The sequence below is a fragment of the Podarcis muralis genome, chromosome W (assembly GCF_964188315.1).
Source record: "Podarcis muralis chromosome W, rPodMur119.hap1.1, whole genome shotgun sequence".
Lineage (NCBI taxonomy): Eukaryota > Metazoa > Chordata > Lepidosauria > Squamata > Lacertidae > Podarcis > Podarcis muralis.
Window position 1 is genome coordinate 8,037,358 of NC_135674.1, and position 10,539 is coordinate 8,047,896.

The following is a 10,539-nucleotide window of genomic DNA, read 5'->3' on the forward strand; positions in this document are numbered from 1 at the left end:
TTAAAAGAATGAGACAGAAAAATTTTGAGTTTGCAAACAAATCTGGAAAATGGTTGGCATGGCAATAAAGTGAGTGTGTCAAATTATGGAAAGAAGGTTTGAGATTTACTGCATGTAATGCATTGAAAGAAAACTTGATGAAGGTGATGTATAGATGGTACATCACGCCAGTTATGTTAGCAAAAATGTATAAAGTCAGCAATAAATGTTGGAAATGTAAAGAAAAAGAAGGATTATTTTATCATATGTGGTGGGAATGTAAAAAGGTGAAATGCTTCTGGGAGATGATATATAATGAGTTGAAAAAAATGTTGAAATATACTTTTATTAAAAAGCCAGAAGCATTTCTTTTAGGTATTGTTGGAAATGATATAAAAAGGAAAGACTCTAAGTTGTTTTTATATGCAGTAACAGCAGCGAGAATATTATTGGCCCAAAAATGGAAGCAAGAAGAATTACCAACATTAGAAGAATGGAGGATGAAATTGATGGACTACGCAGAATTAGACAAGCTAACAGGAAGGATCCGAGACCGGCGAGACCAGAGGTTTAGCGAAGACTGGACTAAATTTACTGAGTATCTGAAAAGTATTTGCGATGATCAAATTATGTTTGTAGGACTATAAGAAGCTCTGTGAGGAGTAATTTAAGAAATATTGTAAAAAATGGAAAGGAAGAAATGATTTGTTAGAAAATGTAAAGGCAATATTAAGTTAAGAATTGCAGGAGAAATAATTAAGACGGAAGGCAATCAGAGATGCTGAAGGAAGTCCAAATAAGGATATATATATAATAGTTTGTGTGGGATGTCTTAAAATTTTTGTATGTTAAAACTAATAAAAAAAAAAGTCTGGAAAATGGCTGGCATGGCAAATTAAGAAAAGAAAGGAACAGAATACAATCAACAAAATTATTGTGGATGGAAAAGAAATAGATAATCCGAAAGAAATCAGAAAAGGATTTGTAGATTTTTATAGACATTTATATAAAAGAACTGAGAAAAGTGATATTAAAAAAATTGAAGAATTCTTGAGGGAAAAGGAGGTACAGAAAATCCCGACTGATAAAAAAGACAGACTGAACGACCCAATTGAGGTAGAGGAGATTAAAGAAGCCATAAAAGAATTGAAAAGTGGAAAGACACCGGGACTGGATGGATTCACTGCAAGATATTATAAAGAAATGAAACACATCCTACTTGTGCCAATGAAAGAAGTTATGAACAATATATTAAAGAAGGGAGAATTACCAGAGACATGGAAAGAAGCATATATTACGTTTATTCCGAAGAAAGACTCAGATTTAATGCAAGTAAAGAATTATCGGCCAATTTTGTTGTTGAACAACGATTACAAATTATTCGCAAGCATATTGGCGAGCAGGATGAAAAAAATATTGAAAGAAATTATACATAAAGATCAGGTGGGTTTTCTTCCTGGCAGACAGATGAAAGATAACATAAGGAATATAGTTAATATAATTGAATATCTGACAGCCAGGAATGAAAAACAAGCAATGTTAATTTTTGTGGATGCGGAAAAGGCCTTTGATAATATATCTTGGGAATTTATGTTAAAAAATTTGGATCTTATGGATATAGGTCAATTCTTCTTAAATGGTTTAAGAGCTATATATACTGAACAAAAAGCAAAATTGATTGTAAATAATATAACAACAGCGAATATAGTAATTGCTAAAGGCACAAGACAAGGATGTCCCCTTTCTCCATTATTGTTCATATCGGTACTGGAAGTACTTCTAAGGTCGATAAGGATCAATGAGCGGATAAAGGGCGTTACAGTCGGTCGGAATGAATATAAGGTAAAAGCCTTTGCCGATGACTTGGTATTAACAATTGAAGAACCATCAATAAGTATCAATGAAGTAATAGAGGAGATAGAACAGTTCTGTCAAGTGGCGGGTTTTAAATTGAATAAAAAGAAAACTAAGATAATGGTTAAAAATATGGAACAAGAATTGGTTGAAACATTACAACAACAAATAGTTATAGATGTGGTTAAGAAAGTTAAATACTTGGGAATTTGGTTAACCCCGAAAAATATTGATCTATTTCAAAATAATTATACACCAACATGGAATAGTGTTAAAAGGGATCTAGAGGTATGGGGAAAGTTGAAATTATCATTTTGGGGAAGGATTTCAGCAATAAAAATGCACGTGCTACCAAAGATGTTATTTTTGTTTCAGACAATTGCAATAATCAAAGGGGCAACAATATTTAAAGAGTGGCAGAAGATAATTTCAAGATATATCTGGCAGGGTAAGAAGCCGAGAATACAATATAAGTTATTAACAGATGCTAAAGAAAGAGGAGGCTTCGCCCTGCTGGACTTGAAATTATATTATGAAGCATCGTGCCTCTGTTGGTTGAAGAGTGGATGAAATTGGAAAATACAGAATTGATAGATCTAGAAGGTCATGATAATAGATTTGGTTGGCATGCATATTTATGGTATGATAAGAAAAAAGTCCATAAAGGATTCGAAAACCACATATTTCGAAGATCTCTTATTGAAATTTGGGATAGGTATAAAAACCTATTGGAACAAAAAACACCACACTGGTTGTCTCCATTAGAAATGATGTGTGTAAAAAAGGTCAATATGAGTGGGAAGTGGACAACATATGGGAAATTAGTAATTAGAGAAGGAGGAAAATGGAAATTGAAACCATATGAGGAAGTGAAAGAGAATGTTAATGACTGGTTACATTATTATCAGGTTAATGAAATATTTAAACAAGATATTAAAGAAAATGGTTTCTGTGAAAAAGAATTGAAGTTTCAACAAGAAATATTAAATAATGGTTTTAAAATTCTGTCCAAAATGTACAAATTACTGCTTGAATGGCACTTGAAAGATGAGGAGGTAAAATCAGTGATGATTCATTGGGCAAAAGACTTTGGATATAATATACAGTTGAGTGATTGGGTCAAATTATGGAAAGAGGGTTTGAGATTTACCGCATGTAATGCAATAAAAGAAAATGTGATGAAGATGATGTATAGATGGTACATCACACCAGTTAAGTTAGCAAAAATGCATAAAGTTAGTAATAAATGTTGGAAATGTAAAGAAAAAGAAGGTTCATTTTATCATATGTGGTGGGAATGTAAAAAGGTGAAATGCTTCTGGGAGATGATATATAAGGAGTTGAAAAAAATGTTGAAATATACTTTTGTTAAGAAACCAGAAGCACTTCTTTTAGGTATCGTGGGAAATGAGATAAACAGGAAAGACTGTAAGTTTTTTTTTATATGCAGTAACAGCAGCAAGAATACTACTGGCCCAAAAATGGAAGCAAGAAGAATTACCAACATTAGAAGAATGGAGGATGAAATTAATGGACTACGCAGAATTAGATAAACTAACAGGAAGGATCCGAGACCGGCGGGACCAGAGGTTCACCGAAGACTGGACTAAATTTACAGAGTATTTGAAAAGTATTTGTGATGACCAGATTACGTTTGTAGGTTTGCAAGAAGCTCTGTGAGGAATAATTTAAGAAATATTGTAAAAATGGAAAGGGAGAGATGATTTGTTAGAAAATGTAAAGGCAATATTAAGTTAAGAATTGCAGGAGAAGTAATTAAGACGGAGGATTATCAGAGGTGCTGAAGGAAGTCCAAACAAAGATATGTGTGTAACTATTTGTATGGTATGTCTTTAAAATTTTGTATGCTAAAAATTAAGAAAAAATATTTTTTAAAAAAAGACAATAGATTCGGCTGGCACGCATATTTATGGTATGGGAAAGGGAAGGTACATAAAAGTTTCTATAATCATATAATTAGGAAGTCATTAATGAGAGTATGGGAGAGATATAAAGATTTGTTAGAGCAGAAGATTCCTTGGTGGCTCTCACCACATGACACTTTACTGCTCAAGCCACTCGGAAAGAAAGGAAAGTGGCTTACATATGCTGATTTGTTAAAAGATCAAGAAGGAAAATGGAAACTAAGAGATTATGAGGAAATAAAAGACCATTTTCAGAGTTGGTCACACTATCGGCAATTACATGAAATATACAAAGACGATAAGAAGAAAGGATTCAGTTACACAACATCTAGATTTAAAAAAAAAGTCGTAGAAGGGAAGGTGAAGCTGCTGAAAGGTGCATATAGCATTCTGCTAGAATGGGAAACAAAAGACGAAGAGGTGAAATCAGTTATGATTAAATGGGCACAAGATATAGGCCATAATATAATGTTTGAAGACTGGGAAAGACTGTGAAAAATTGATTTAAAATTTACAGATTGCTCTCTGCTGAAAGAAAATTATATGAAAATGATGTACAGATGGTATATAACTCCAGTGCAGATAGGAATAATATATAAAACTGGTTCAAATATGTATTGGAAATGTAAGGAAAAAGAAGGGACTTTTTATCATATGTGGTGGGATTGTAGCAAAATTTTAAAAAATTGGGAAATGATATATAATGAGCTGAAGAAAATGTTCCATTTAACATTTGTAAAAAAACCCTGAAGGATATCTGTTAGGGATTGTAGGAAAAGACCTGCCAAGGAAACTGAAAAATATCTTCATGTATGTGACAACGGCGGCAAGAGTTTTAATAGCACAAGGATGGAAGAATGAAGAAACCCTAACTAAAGAACTATGGCAAGAGAAACTGATGGACTATGTGGAACTGGTGTAATTGACATACAAACTCCGTGAGAAGGACAAGTGTGACTTTAAAGAAGAATGGGAACCTTTTACAAAGTATTTAAAGAAACAACAAACTGAATTGGACCCCTTGGCAGGCTTTGAATAAACATTCACAAATCTTGTATTGGCAATATATAGATAGAAAAATTAAGGATATTTACAATCTTATAAGATGCAGAGAATAACATGTGCTCAGAGTGTCATCTCACCTGTACTGTAAGTACAGGGGTGGAGTCTCTCTCTGCTCTGCTGTTGGTGTTAAGAGAGTGCAGACATGTTTCTCTGTACTGCTGCAAAAGACAGAAATAAAGGCATGTAAATACATTTCTGTCTGTCTCTTTCCCCTCCCTGGGGATGGCAGGGAGGAGGGGAAGAGTGGTGTGTTCTTCTCACGTTTGAGGAGGATCGCCGATAGAGGCCTCGCCTGTATCTTGCCGGGAGTCACAGACGGGGAGGTCAACAAGGAACTCAAGCCGGGTGCCTGGAGAGTGGCCAATTCCTCTGACAAGGCTTGGAGATTCCAACATCTGGTAGCATTGCCGGTGGTTACGATCCTTGGAAAGCTGCATGAGAGGTTGATGGATCGTTCTTCATCCTCTGCACCAAGGGAAAGAAGATAACGTCTGCATGCAGCTGGAAGCTGAACAGACGGCTGGGCATCGAGACGAGGTGAATGCCAATCAACGGAACCCCAAAGGTATGCTGAATTTCGGGCTAAAAGTGTGAACGCAGATTGATTCATTCTCTGGTTCACGAGAGCTGTGTTTGGAAAAAACCAGTTCTGAAAGAGGAGGCCTGCATACTTGGAATTCTTGTGGTTGATAAGATTTCCTGTTCAAAGATTGGTATGCACAGTTGCTAAGCAACGACCGTCAGTAAAGTGGAAAGTTACTGACAAAGGGGCTGGACTGTGAGGCTGGGCCTGAGAGAGGCGAGAAAAACAACGGAGTGTTTTGACTACAGTCTCACGAGCTCTTGGAGGAAATTTCCATAGCAGCCAGCGTTTAGCTGCCAGGTGCCAAGAGCGTAAACAGCCAGCTATTGGATTTTAGCAGGCTTGAGAGTGAAAGCTGAAGCTTGGATTCATAATGGATGCCAAGAAGGGGGGAGGCTTGCCTTACCCACCTCCCCTGACCAATGACAATTATTCATCTTGGTCTGTAAAGATGAAAGCCCTGCTACAGAATCAGAGGATTTTTGGGGTGATTGAGAACCCCATCCCTGTAGCACCAACGCGAGGTTGGAATTCACAGAATGTGAAAGCCAGGACGGCTATAGTTCTGTGTGTCTCAGATGATCAATTGGTGCATATTCAGGATTTGGAATATGCGCGAGATGTTTGGGAGAAGCTGCGTAGAACACATCAGAGAGATGCTGGTTCTTCAGCGTTGCTGCATTTTGAAAAGCTGACAAATCTGAGGCTTGCGCCTGATGGAGATGTTCAAGCGCATCTGACGGAGATGAAGTTCCTGCGCCAGCAGATGGCGGAACGCAATTTCCTTCTACAGGAGGAGGTATTTTGCTTCATGATTATAAACAGCTTAAATCGGACTTATAAAACGGTTGCCAGTCAGCTGGGTTCTCTACCTGCCGCCGATCTCACGGCAGAGAGAGTGTGCGCCGTTGTTCTGAATGAACACGACAGACTTGCTGCACTGGAAGTGAAAGACAGGGGGAGGGAGGAACGGAGTTCAAATTCCCTCACTGATGTTGCTACTGGAGAGCATTCTGTAGCTTTGAACGTTGTCCGATGTTACAATTGTGGACAAACTGGGCATCTTCAGCGGAACTGTAAGAAGCCACGTCGGCAAAATAGAGCAAAGGGAAGCTCTGCAACGCCTGAGGCATCAGGCAAAAGTCGTACCAAGTCTCAGGTGAAACCTGCAAAGGCTTTGATGTCGCTAAAAGCCACACCAGAAGTGGGGAACTCTTTCGTTCTGGACACTGGGTGTACAGTCCACATGTCCCCACACAGAGGACTGTTTTCGACGTTTAAGAAGCAAAGCTTCACTGTGCAGCAGGCCAACGGTCAAGAGCTGAAAGCGACCGGGTTTGGGACTGTGTATCTTCAAAGTCTGAACTTGACCATAGACAATGTGTACTTGGTTCCTGAGTTGAAGTTCAATCTGCTCAGTGTTTCGCAGATTGCAAAGAAAGGACTGAAACTGTCCTATGATGCTGAAAGCTGCGAGATCTTCAAAGATGGAGAGTTGTATCTTTCTGCCCAAGAGAAAGATGGACTATATTTGCTGATTTTTGATCAAAGTGATTACATGAAATGTAATTCATCTGAGTCTAACATGATTTCTCTCGCAGGTGTGACCAAGAAGGACGCCAGGAAGGTGACCAGGGTCGACAGAGCATTTCAGCGGGTGTATGCTGATCTGATTGGTCCTCTAGCACCATCTAGAGGCAATGCAAGATATTATCTTGTGTGTGTGGATCATTTCCCTCATTATGTCTGGGTTTTTATGATGGAGAAACCACAAGAAACCTTAGAAAGGTTTCAGGAGTTTTGTGACAAGGTTAAAAATATGCATGATGCTAACATTGATTGTCTTTTCACAGATGAAAAGCAAATTTTTCTTTTACAGGATTTTCAGGAGTTCCTGCAGAAGAAAGGGATAAGGCACAAGGTTGCTGTTTCAGCGGAAGCGTGGAACAGGGGTGTCTGTGTACGGGTGAACAAAGAATTGCAAAAGGGGATGAATGCGCAATTGCTTAGTTCACATCTGCCACATGAGTTCTGGGCGGAGTCGATGATGTCTTATTGTTACACGTGGTTGAGAAAGGTTTCAAAAGAGTTGGGAAGTTCTCTTTTGAGAAGCTGTTCCACAGAAAACCTTCTGTTGCCCATTTCAAGGTTTTTGGGTCTCATGTGAGGACAGAAGCTCCAGGTGGAGTAAAGAATGCCAGAGGCATTTTTGTGGGTTATGAAAAGGGTCTCTACAGAGTAATTTTGTCTGAATCTGGTCAGGTGATTCTCACAAAATTTCTAGAGAGTGCTCCTGAACAGGAGAGAGTGATTGTACACACATTTCCCACAGAGGACAATTCAGATGATGATGATGATTTTACTGATTACAGTGGTACTGATGATGACAGTGATAGCTCAAAGAGCTCGGTTGACACAGTCATTGAGAGGAAATCTCACACAATGGATAGACCTTCACAGATGGAGGAAGAACCACTGTTTACCATTGGTACTGGTTCTCCTAAGAGTCCAGAGGCTGAACCAGTGAGCAGAGAGGATCAGCACCTCATACGCAGGTCTGAGAGGGTTACAAAGGGTGTACCACCCAAGAGGTACTCAAAAGAGTTTGCTAACTTAGCTGTTGCATGTGTTGCTGTTGTACACAACCGAGGACAGGTTGAAGCTGTGTCTAAGTCAGAGACAAAGACACAAGAGAGAGTTGCTAGCCAAGGTAATGCAGATGCACTCATTCCTTGGAAGCCAAACAACCAGAGAGGTACACTGGGGAAACCAGTGGCGGGGAGTTCCAAGGGTGGAACTGAAACAACAGGGGAGTGTTATGTGTATAACAACTGTTTGTTTTCTTCTCTGGATCAAGCTTTGCTCGCAACACGCATTGATTCTTTTGGGGGAGTATGTTACGAAAAAGGAGCAATGCAGCAGCGAGCTGCAGCTGGCTGGAAAGCCAAACAGGATGTTGATGTTTGGGACTGTACCGTGGGAACAAAGGGACAGTCTATTCACTGTACTGAGCACCGGATGTTAGCTCAGAGTGTCATCTGACCTGTACTGGAAGTACAGGGGTGAAGTCTCTCTCTGCTCTGCTGTTGGTGTTAAGAGAGTGCAGACATGTTTCTCTGTACTGCTGCAAAAGACAGAAATAAAGGCATGTAAATACATTTCTGTCTGTCTCTTTCCCCTCCCTGGGGATGGCAGGGAGGAGGGGAAGAGTGGTGTGTTCTTCTCACGTTTGAGGAGGATCACCGATAGAGGCCTCGCCTGTATCTTGCCGGGAGTCACAGACGGGGAGGTCAACAAGGAACTCAAGCCGGGTGCCTGGAGAGTGGCCAATTCCTCTGACAAGGCTTGGAGATTCCAACAGGCTGGAGCCTGCGCCAGCCCTCCAGTGCCTTCCGGACTAGGAAGTTGGCGCAAGGATCAACCGAATAGAGGGCCTTACAAAAGAAAGAAATAGCTGACGACTGAATATTAAGGGTCTTAGGTGCACGGCCCATACTCCGCAAATGCACTAAGTATTTCAGCACCTCTGCTTTTTTCGGGGGAGTGTCCTGAGTAAGAATGCCTAATTTATTACGGAATGCCATGAAATCTGCCCAGGCTTTCTTAGATGATCTAAGCGTTGATGGGGCAACTGAAGCTAATACTCTCTTTAGGACTTCTCACTCCCAAGGCTCCAGAGGCCCTGGAAGGGACCAGGGGCACCACGGTTACCTTGGTGGAAGTGCCCCCTGCAACCCCGAATGGGCTGCTTACCTTTGAAGCATGCTGAGGCCGGGTGGTTACCCAGACATTTCTCGCACTCGTGCAAGTACTTACAAATTGGCCGTAAGCATGTGCCTCTTTTATATTCCCAGCATTGCCAACGCCTTTTTGGCTCGACCTTCCCAGATTTTTGAGGGTCCTGTGGCTTCTTTTGCACGTAAGGGCCAACGTGCTCCATCCAATAATTCTGATCCTGTAGATCCCATTGGGTAGTGGGCAGTAAGAAGCATTTCTGCGAAAATCTTCATCAGACGTTAAGGCCACCTCCTCCCCCACCAGGGCAAAGGCCCTCCTAATGTGAGCCATGTAGGCCACGAGATGCATACTGCGTTTGGGATAACACGCACAAACTACCGCCATGTAAACCTGAAACCTATCCAGCCAGTTCTCAAAGTTGCGTTCAGCCCGTGGCGTCCTATACTTATGCCTACCGTAAGCCCGCTTCTTTTCCCCCTTCCCCGACACTTTAGCTGGTGGTAGAAGGGTGAATATGTCTATGTAGTCCCCATTAAGGATCTTTGCCCTTTTCCTTTTGGACAAGTGGTTACCCAAAATAAAATTGGTGGAAAGGTTAGTGGATGTTTTTACGTCCTCCACCAGCGCACCTCCCTTCCATTCCAGGGACCCATTGAATGTTTTACGGTGGGAATTAGCCCTCCTCTCGTGCACCCACAAGGGGATCCCAGAAATATCTTCCCCAAGACCCCATTAAGCCTCCAGGGGGGCATCGCTATCAGAATCTGAAGAAGAAGTACCTGATTCATCCTCAGTGTCGGAACACTTGCTCTTCTTGGTCTTCTTTGACGTGTGTTTTTTCTTCGCCATCCTTTTTCCTCCCTGTTGTTTGGTGGCTGCTGGGGCCTGTCCTGCATTTCCGGAAGCTTCAGACTGTGGCAGGGCCTCCTCCGAGGATGAAGCTGAACTGCCTTCAGAGGGCGCATTTTGAGAGGAGGGATCCTGAAAAACACTAGGAACATCTCTCTCTTCCCGCTGTGGGGCAGAGTGGTTAGACCTAGTGGCAGAGGACCTACCCTTGACGGCACTGGGTGCAGACTTTTTGTTGCGGGCTGACTGCGAGTGCGTGTTGGGTCGCTTACTTGCACTGTTGCCAGGCTGCGCGCTACTCAGGCTAGAGGTGGAGGCCGAAGTACCAGGTTGCTCCAGCATGCTAGGTGGCGTGTCTGGAATACAGTCCTGAGAACTTAAAATTGGCAAAGCGGACCCCGCAACCCTTGGCCTACATTGCAAATAGAAGGCTTCAAAAGCTGAGAAAAAATGAGCGAAAGCCTGTGGGTTGCAAGGCATGGCTGGGGTCTCGGGGCTACCCTGTGTTAGCGGATGCGTTAGCATTACCCCTGTTAGCCATGTCAA

The 10,539-nt window shown here is 41.3% G+C and overlaps 1 pseudogene; it reads right to left on the reverse strand.

Annotated features, from left to right (window-relative positions):
• The window catches only part of LOC144326401 (uncharacterized), a 129,591-nt pseudogene extending 119,256 nt beyond the window's left edge, over nucleotides 1-10,335 (reverse strand).
• Between the last annotated feature and the right edge of the window lie 204 nt (nucleotides 10,336-10,539).